General features: G+C 31.4%; 1 pseudogene; it reads left to right on the top strand.

Moving 5' to 3' along the window:
• The first annotated feature begins 4,259 nt into the window (after positions 1 to 4,259).
• Positions 4,260 to 10,061, top strand: LOC111829563 (annotated as a pseudogene).
• The last annotated feature ends 471 nt before the right edge of the window (positions 10,062 to 10,532 follow it).

The following is a 10,532-nucleotide window of genomic DNA, read 5'->3' as shown; positions in this document are numbered from 1 at the left end:
CTTTGAACAGAGAGTTTCAGACAGCTTGGAGACGTGGTCGTGAAGCAAAACTTGCAATCGATTGCTCAGCCTCAGATATTAATAAACCCTTTTAATCTTGTGCTGGGTGTATTAAAAACGAAAACCCTTGTAATCATGTGCTGTGTTTGTGCCTCACCGATTCACCTTTTATTGTGAGCTTTCTTCGTCATGATTCAGCAGGGACGGTTGGGCTTTTGGGCCTGCAACACTATACGTAGCCTACCGCAATGTGTAATTGGTCTACTGTGTTTTAAATTTCCATTAATACTAATCTTAAATTCGTTTCTTTTAGGTTTTGAACACACGCTATGTTGGGTTTATCTTCTATATATATAAAGCTAACTTTATTCTCTTCTCCTTAATCCACCTCATTATCCTAATCATCATCCACATCATTTTATTATTTAATTTTAATAATTTATTTATATCATTTTATTATTTAATCTAAATATTTATACACATGTAAACAAGTTTTTCAAAAAGAAATATGAAAAGTCCTTTCAAACATCATCCACATCATTTTACTATTTAGGGGGTGTTATTCAACCTTGTATTTTAATTTATTTGGATGTATTTCAAAATCTAGCGTTATTTAATAATGTATTTTAAAAACCACAATAAAATCTGCTGTTATTGGATTTAACATTTGTTGGATGTATTTTAAAGTACTTTAAAACAAGCGTTATTCAATTTTCAATGGATTTTGTTTCATTTAAGATTTTAATGTATTTTACATCTAAAACACGTACAAACACAATCCTAACAATTTTCAAAGTATTTCATCTCTTTCACACCAAATCCATCTTAATTGTATTTAAATGCTATTGAACTTTAAAATCCACCGGTAATTAAAATCCCTTAAAATTCTCCATCCAATAACACCCCCTTAATTTTAATAATTTCTTTATACAATTTTATCATTTAAGTTAAAGATTTATACACATGTAAACAAGTTTTTTGAAAAAAAAAATTGAAAAGTCCTTTCTGGATAATAATTATAATAAAATAAATATGTTAAATTAGTATAAAGTATATTATACTAATATGTATGTTAAATAACAAAAAAAATAACAAATATAACAAATAAAAAAAACAAAAAAAAACATAACAAACCAAAATAAATAGATAATAAACAACAGATCGCCAAATTAGTAAATAAAAAATACAACAATCCGCGCGAAATACACAAATCATTCTCAACTTTTGGACCAACATATTAAAAGGACCCACAATATTAACATTATCTAGATATATATTTGGTGGGAGCCTTAATAACACATTTTTCTAGAACTCTCCATAACACTTCTGTTTATCCTTACACATACAATAGACACTTAATTTCTCAACTACTATCGAAACTAAAATAAAAAATATGAGAAAATAAGTACGAAATAAAACACGAATCAATTACTCATAAACAAAGCAATAAAATTCTCGCGCGTAGCGCGAGCAACTGACTAGTATTATATAAAGTTGGGTTTTCAAAGTTAGTCAGTAACAAGATCGTAACACATATTAATTGAATTAATAAGATGTTGACACGTGTCAGATAATTAGTGTAAGAAATTATATAAATTACTTTAAAAAAAAAGAATATTTGCAAAGTAGAAAGAACAAAATAAAAATTCAGGAAATTTAATAATTACTTAGTAGTAATGCTAAAGAAAAAAGGATAGTAATAATAAAAAAAATTATAAAGATTAGGTCCAAGGAATAAAAAATTAACAAATAAAGAAAAAATACAATAAGTTAGTCAACTATAAGTTAATCTTATAAAATATTTGCATTATCGTGAATATTATATAATATTTAATTTTTTCATTCAGTAAGTTTATCTAAATAAGTTAGTCATTAACATGACATGTGTCATTTGTATCAGTAAGATATTGACATGTGTAAATTTAAGATATATTAAAATATTTTAAAATTAAATTTGTAAAGCTATTATAAAAAAATTCTACATAAGTAATACATATAAAAAATACCCAATTATAATTATTTTTTATGTTAACTTAAAAAATTGTATTATATAAAAGTTGGTTTTCAGAGTTACTAACTCACATGATTGTGATATATGTCAAGTAAAACATTAGATGTCGGAATGTGACACGTCTAATTTTGTAAAAACATTAGATAAAATTAGAAAATTACAAAAAAAAAAAAATGATTCAGATTTTTTTAATAATAATTAAATTATTAACCTAATTTTTGGCTATGTTGGTTTGCGTTTATCAAAGAGATTAGAGTTTAATATTTACGATTAAACGATATTATATGTCTATTCTAGATTATGAAGGAGGATTAAAGTTTATTTTTTACAACTAAACATGTTATTGGTTGCCTAGATTTCTTAATGAAGATTATGGTTTAGATATTACAATTAAACAAGGTTTTATGTCGATTTTGGTTTATAAATAAAACGTGGAGTTTAGCTAACACAATTTATACAAGGTTATTTATAATTAATATTTAGATGGTACAATTAAACGAGATTATGGGTTTAACAAAATAAATATGTTTATTAAATGTGTTTACTTTCTTTTTAATATATTATAAATGTTTAATTTTTAACTTATATTTAAATGTAATATATCATAGTGCATTATCATTGGCTAAAACAAGAGGGATGAATAAAAGGGAACTAAAAAAGAGACATTATTAACTTAAAATAAGGATAACAAAAATCAATATGATTTGTAGTATAATGATTTCTAAAATAATATTTTATCAAATATGTAATTTTGTATACTTTTATATTTAAAAATATTTATTAATGCCTATCTCAACGACATTATTACTCATTTTGTTGGATTGATGTTAATTTGTAAGAACTTTACCATCAAAGTTTTAATAATTAATTAATTTTAAGAAATACAATAAATTGCAAAGTAAACAAAATATACGAGAATAGTTTTTAAAAAAACTGGAAATTAGGAAAAAAAAATTTTAGGATAATGGTATAATCATGTTTAGGGTATAATATCTAAATTAAGTTTTTTCAAAATTTTGGTAATAGTAATATTATGAAAAATAATTTCAAAAATACCCCTCCAATACCACTTTTTAAAAACACATCTCTTTCAAATTTTTTCATAAAGCAACTAAAAATTTGAAATTTATCAAAAAAATATGTGTAGCTCATATATATAGACACAAATTATCTTTAAATATGTATAAATATATATATATATATATATATATATATATATATATATATTTCAGAAATACTATATAAATATATTTTTAAAACTATTTAAAAACCTTATACAAACTTTGTAAACCTTATAAAACCCTTATCAAAGCTGTAGAACCTTTTAAAATATTATAAATATTTGGATCGAGTCTCCCAATAGTAATGATGATCTAGATGTACCTTATTAATCATATAAAAGTTTATAATTTTTCATATGAAAATGGGTATTTTTGAAAATAGATAGAAAATGAGGATATTTTTGAAAAGTGATACACCAAAAAGGGCATTTCTCAAAAGGAAATTTTATGTATTCTGCTATTTTGGAAACTCAAAATTGTGGAAGTGACATTATCAATAACACCTTTCAAAACAGGCCACGCTAGTGGATGACTGGACGATTTGACCCTCAGCTTTGGAATGTGAAAGCTTAGCTGTGAGACCCCGATTGCGGAGAGGTTTAAATGAATTGATTTGGCCACCTATGTAACCAAAAGTGCACTTATCTTTTTGGTCAATGGTCCTAAGAGAACTCCACAGTTAAGCATGCTTATGCTGGAGTAGTCAAAGGATGGGTGAACTTCCGGGAAGTGGTTGTCGGAACTGTGTGAGTGAGGCCAAAACACAGGGAAAGATCATGTGGTGATTTGTAGGGTCGGTAAACAAGTCTTTAAGCCTCCCGGACGTAGATAACCGGCCGTCGGGTATTAATGGGCTCATGGGCCTAGTGAGACGACGTGAGGCCCATTAAGAAAGGTGGGCCCATGGGCTGGTGGTGTACATGGGGTCCACTAGAGAGATGGCGGTCGGGGTGTTACATTAGCTTCCTTCTGTTTGAAAATAGCATGGATGTGACGTTATTTAGGATGCCAGCAGTGAGCATTAATTGGTTGGGATGTAGACTAAAATCTTGCGGGTAATAGTCGATAGACTATAAAATTATGTAAAAAAGGACACAAATAAAGTTTTATATGATGGAAAAAATATGTAAAGTAGATCTTGTCCATCGAAAGCTTACTTTGACGGATCCAAGGGACTTCTCCACGACATGTCCTTCGACGCGGGGTGAGTAGGCTATTGTACTCTGGCAAGGATTGCATAAGCTTTCTTAAACTGGTGAAGAACAAACAAAAATAGATAAGTAGTAAAGCTATATATGGACAACTGTGTTTATGGACATGATATGTGCAGTAGATCTGGTTCATCGAAACTTACATGAAGGAGTTCTAAAGACAGTTTTTTCTGACATGTGATGGGACATTTTCTCCAGCTGTAATTTCAGTTGTGGACAAGTTTTGTATCGATATTCTTTGCTTTTTGTCTATACTCGATTATGGACAGGTTTTTTTGTTCATCCATCTAACATATGTATTATAGACAAGTTTGTTTATGAAAAATTTGGACTTAGTTTGCTATATAGGTATAATAGACAACAAATTAGGAAACAAAATAGATATAGTCAACTGGATCTAGTCTACCCGATCTAGTCCACTAGATCTAGTCTACCGGATCTAGTCCACCAGATCTAATCCATCTACACAAAAATGTGAGATCTAAAATGTAAACCTCGATGGATCGTAAATGATGTCTTCAATAGATGCATTACTTATTTCATCCTCTGGTCAATCAGTTGTGGTTTCAGGAGATTTGTAGGGTGCACAAGTTTGATCTAAACCTCGATGGATCGTAAATGATGTCTTCAATAGATGCATTACTTATTTCATCCTCTGGTCAATCAGTTGTGGTTTCAGGAGATTTGTAGGGTGCACAAGTTTGATCTATCGGTTCCGATTCATTAGATCTGGTCCAGTGAAAGACAAATTGGGAAATTGATTTGGTCACCAACGTGAACCACATACCTACCTAGAGTAAAATCATCGTTGTTCATCGTTGTGATCGAAATAGTTTATTCCTTCAAGCCTTTTGTCCTTCATTAGATTTTACCATTGATGTGAGATATTAATAAAAAGAAAATTGAAACGAGAGAGATGAAGGTTTTGAGAGAAAGAAAATCCAGAGAAAAAAATGCTGGAGGTGTGGAGAGAGAGAAAGAAACAATATTTTATTCATTTCTTTTGTGTAGAGTAAGAGTGTCTTTTTACTTTTGCTCTTTGGCAAGCGGGAAAAAAAGTTGTGGAAAATGGCAGTCCTTAAAATGACATAGCCCATAATTTTCAAAAATTCTTCTCAAAAATTCTCCACAATTGTTTTGGTGATCGGTAATTTAACAATACTATATTTTTATAATGAATGTTTAATAACGACTTTTAAATATATATGATACATAAATTATTTTGTTCAACAAAAACTTTTTTACTAACGTAAAAAGTTATCTTTTTTTTGAATACTTTGGATATAATATTCTTACAATAAAACCTCTATTAGATGGGCCCTAATCTATATTATAAAATACATAAAACGTCTATTAGATGGGCCCTAATCTATATTATAAAATATGATATTCAATTAATATTGATTAAATTATTGTTGTTAATATTATGATTTTTCAAATTTTAACACATACAGTATTTTAATTTATACGTGAAAACATAAATTTTAACCCGCGTTTTTACGCGTGCCCTTATCTAGTTTAATATATTTTAGTGAGAAGTTTATATGATTAATGATAGTTATTAAACTTCATCTTATAAAAAAAAATTCATTTCAAATACAATTTTATAAATAATAAAAATCAATAGTATTAACTATCATTAATTAGTTGATGAATTATTCTTGTTTGCCCAAACTCAATTGGCTGCCAATACTTAATGTCTTCATATTTCTCTTCACATTCATCGTTTTCGTACTATTTATATTCTTTCTCATAATCTTTATTGTCGATATTTCAATAAAGACCACTGGTGACAACTTCCACGGTGGGAAGGTTGTTAAAGGGTGAGGACCTGGGTTCGAGAAACGTCAGGCCCACCAATAACTTACCTGGTGGGCCAGGTGGCTGCAAGCAGTGGGCGGCGCAGATTGGGCCCACATGAGAGAGGTTAGGGTCGATGCGCTGCAGCGCTGTAAGGCCATAATTATCGCTGCAACCCAACGGGCCTTCGGGCAATTTAATATAGGGCAAAAATCCAAACAGTATGTTTATAAGCGGCAATCGAATGCTGGAGAAGACTCTTTCTTTGCCGCATCTTACACCACGTGTTAACAATAGATAGGTTGATTGAATTATTTTTAGAAAACCATTTATCTTTTGTGGGTAAAAGAACAAACACAAAAATCTCCAAATCACGAAATCGCAACCCCGAAACTCTCTCTCGCGAAGAACCCTAGAAACCGATTTCACCCTTTCATCTCCTCTTGTTCTTCTTCCAAATTTTTCCCCTCCGTGATCGCCGTCTTCTTCTTCCCATCCGCCTCTTCCCTAGAAATCGATTTCGTCTTGTTCTCCTTCTCGTCTTCGAACCCTAGGAGAGTTGCGATTTCGAGTTGGGAGAAATCGATTTGCTCTTGTTCTCCATCTCGTCTCAGTGGGTTCTCCCTGTTCCGGTAGCGACTCCTCCTTCCCCTCCGTCAACTGGTCAGCAGATTCTCTATCGGAATCACATCCTCCTTCACCGTCTCGTCCCTTGAATATCTCTTTCCCCAAATCGAGGCCAAGATAAGGTACATGGAAGTCTCTTCCTTTCCTTCTTATTAATTTGTGAAGTACGGTATCTTCTTATTGCGTCAATCCTTTCGTTATTTGTCTTATGTGGAGTCATTAGGTCATATGTGTTCTTCTGAGGCATTATATTGTGTAGGACAATTTGATTTTTAGGGATGGAATTACAACTGCTCTGTTATAGGCTTCAGGCTCATTATACTATAACATAACTCTTGTTTTTCAAATTTATTCCTGAGGATTGAAGCTGAGTGTCGTTGGTAATCGCATTGGGGTAATCTACATCAACATGATCTCCAAATTTAGAGGTTATTACATGTCTTAATACTGCTCTTAACATCAATAACATGTTTAGGTAGAGACTGAGAACTAGTATATTGAACCATTGATTATGTATTGATCTTGTGCTTGTGTAAATTTCCTTGTATTTGAAATTGAAGTGGTGAATGTTAAAAACATTTATTTCATGTTCTGTCTACTTTTTTATAATTGTACATTCTCTTGCTTTAAATGAATCCGTTTGAGAACTAGCATGTTTAGGTAGAGACTGAGAACTTGTATATTGAACCTTTGATTCTGTATTGATCATGTGCTTGTGTAAATTTCATTGTGTTTGAAATGGAAGTGGTGAATGTCAATTCTCTTGCTTTAAATGTCGGTCTACTAGGTTATAATTGTACATTCTCTGATACTTTAATTGAATCCATTTGAGAACTAGGATGTAACAAACATTAAGTGTTAGCTCTGTCCACTCCCTTTATTGCTATGTCTAGTACCTTATAATCTTATTATAAGTTCATGGGGTTAAAAGAATGAATCCGGTTACATTCTCTTGCTTTGAACCTCTAATCTTGTGACCACAAGATTAGTATTTACTATTACATGTAAATGTAATAACATTTTAGGTTCTTTTCGGAACTAGAAACCATGTATACTTAATAAGAGTACTATTCTGTTGATTGTGATTTGATTGAAGTAGTTGAGCTATTTGCTTTGTAATAACTCTTAATGTGCTGTTATCAATTACCATCTTCCATCTCCCTTTTTCCTTTTCGTGATGATCCTCTTTCTTCTTTCCCCTCTATCATCTTCATTGTCTTTCTCTTCCATAATGACTCTCTTCTTTCCCTCATTTCAGTTCTCTGGTCTTTCCCTTCTATAATGTATCTCTTCTTTTCCTTCTATCATATCTCTTCTCGTTCCCTTGTTTCATATCTCTGGTAGCATCTATCATTCATATCTATTCTGGTGGTTGCTCTTGTACCATTGCTCTTTTACCATCTCTGTCTGTCTTAGGATCTGTGTTGTAGCATCATATGGATTGAAATAATAATCCATATGGTGGTGCTCCTGGTTACTTTAGCCTGAATAACTTTCCTTACGATAGCTTTTCCCAAAATCTCAACTTTGGATCTCCACAAGGCACCCAAAACCCTTCTTTCAACCACCAACAGACTCAAGTTCTATGCAACACTTGTTTGATGCCATGTTCGTCAATGTAATAACAATGTGTATGTTTTACACGAGGATTGTAGTATGACTATTTAGTCACATGAGTTTGGTATGTAGTTGTTTCTTTGTCACTCTTTCACATGATTTACTAGTGCATGTCTTTCACGGACTGATGAAAACATGTATTTGTTTCTTTCTCTCCACTCTTTGTCTGTCAAAATATATATCACATGTCTTTGTTTTTTCCATTCCACATGTGTTTGTTTCTTTGTCTGAACTCATTCTCTATATAATACGAATCCATATTTTGATTCATACATCACAATCTCTTTCAATAACCTCAACTCTCTCTCATTTCCTTTATACTCTCTCAACAGCAAAGTGATATCAATTATCTCACAAACACCACCATTACTCTAAGTTTTCAACTCTTCTTTATTTCATATAATAACTTTTTACATTATTATTTTCTACTTTTTATAAACTGCCTTGTTATGGCTTCCTCTTCAAACAATTTTCATTATCATTATAACTCCAATAATGATGATGATTTTGACAAATATTATCAAGATCTACTTGATAATCAAGTAGAACCGACAGTAGAAGATATACCCCGGGAAAGAAAAAACGTGCATATATCGAAAGAAATCGAGAAGAAGGTCACGAACGTTTGTGGAACGATTATTTTAGTGACAATCCTACTTACCCGGAAAGGATGTTTCGAAGACGGTTTCGAATGAACAAGCCATTGTTCCTACGTATTGTCAATCGTCTCTCAGAAGAAGTTGGATATTTTCAGCCTAAAAAAGATGCAACCTTCCGAAATGGTATTTCACCCCTCCAAAAGTGTACTGCAGCAATTCGACTTTTAGCCTACGGAGGTGGATCAGACACGGTTGACGAATATATACATCTTGGTGCAACCACAGCTCGAAACTGTTTGGAACATTTTGTCGTTGGAATTGTTGACTTGTTTGGCGATGAATACCTAAGGCGGCCTACAGAAGAGGATCTTCAAAGGCTACTTTATATTGGAGAACAACGGGGTTTTCCGGGGATGGTTGGGAGCATCGATTGTATGCACTGGGAGTGGAAAAATTGTCCAACCGCATGGAAAGGTATGCATTCTGGAGGTACCGGAAAACCAACTATTGTTTTGGAGGCGGTTGCTTCACAAGATCTTTGGATATGGCACGCATTTTTTGGAGCACCAGGTACTTGCAACGATTTAAATGTTCTTGATCAATCACCGGTTTTTAATGACATTATACAAGGTCAAGCCCCCAAAAGAACTACTATGTCAACGGAAGGGAATATAACATGACTTACTATCTTAAGGATGGTATTTACCCCGACTGGGGGACATTTATTCAATCCATCCGACTACCACAAACCCTGAAACATTCTTTGTTTGCAAAACGTCAAGAATCTGCACGGAAAGATGTTGAGCGTGCATTTGGAGTCATTCAAGCAAGATTCGCCATGGTTAAGAATCCATGTCTTCTATGGGAAAAAGGAAAAATCGCTTATATTATGAGAGCATGTCTCATACTTCATAATATGATTGTTGAAGATGAACGACATTCATACACTCTCTTTGACGAACAAGAATTCCAAGAAGGTGCCCAGGATCAAACATTTTCGAACAATATGGCTACAAATCTCGACGGTATAGGTGATCGTCGAAGAAGAATTCGTGATAAACAAGCACATCACCAATTGAAAGACGATTTGATTGAGAATATTTGGACTAAATTTGGACATCTTCCTAATTATTAAAATGGTGTTTAAACTTTTTTCATTTAATAATATGTATTGTGTTTCATTTTTATGTTTCTATTTTTTGAAGTTATGTTGTAAATTTTTATGTTTTTATGTTTATAATTTTTATCTTTATTGTCTTTTATTTGTTACTATTTGTTTTATAAAGTTTGTTTGTGTTTTGTTTAAAAAGATTTATAAAGTTGTTATGTTTGTTTTGTTTAAAAAGATTTATAAAGTTGTTATGTTTGTGTTGTTTATAATTATATATTTCTATCTTTATTGTTCTAATTTAAATGTTTCCATTTTTATTGTTCTAATTTATAAATTTCTAAGTTTTAAAAATTTTCATTTTTTTAATTTTCAAATTATTAAAATTAATAAATATATCATTATTATATTATTATAAATTTAAGAAACTACGGGTTCAACCAATAACACAACAATTTTGCTTGGTTTTTAAAACACACTATTACATTATTTATATAT

The sequence above is a fragment of the Capsella rubella genome, unplaced genomic scaffold, assembly GCF_000375325.1.
Source record: "Capsella rubella cultivar Monte Gargano unplaced genomic scaffold, Caprub1_0 scaffold_9, whole genome shotgun sequence".
In the NCBI taxonomy this organism is placed as follows: Eukaryota; Viridiplantae; Streptophyta; class Magnoliopsida; order Brassicales; family Brassicaceae; genus Capsella; species Capsella rubella.
Note: the sequence above shows the minus strand (reverse complement) of the source record. Positions and strands in the feature narration are given on the sequence as shown.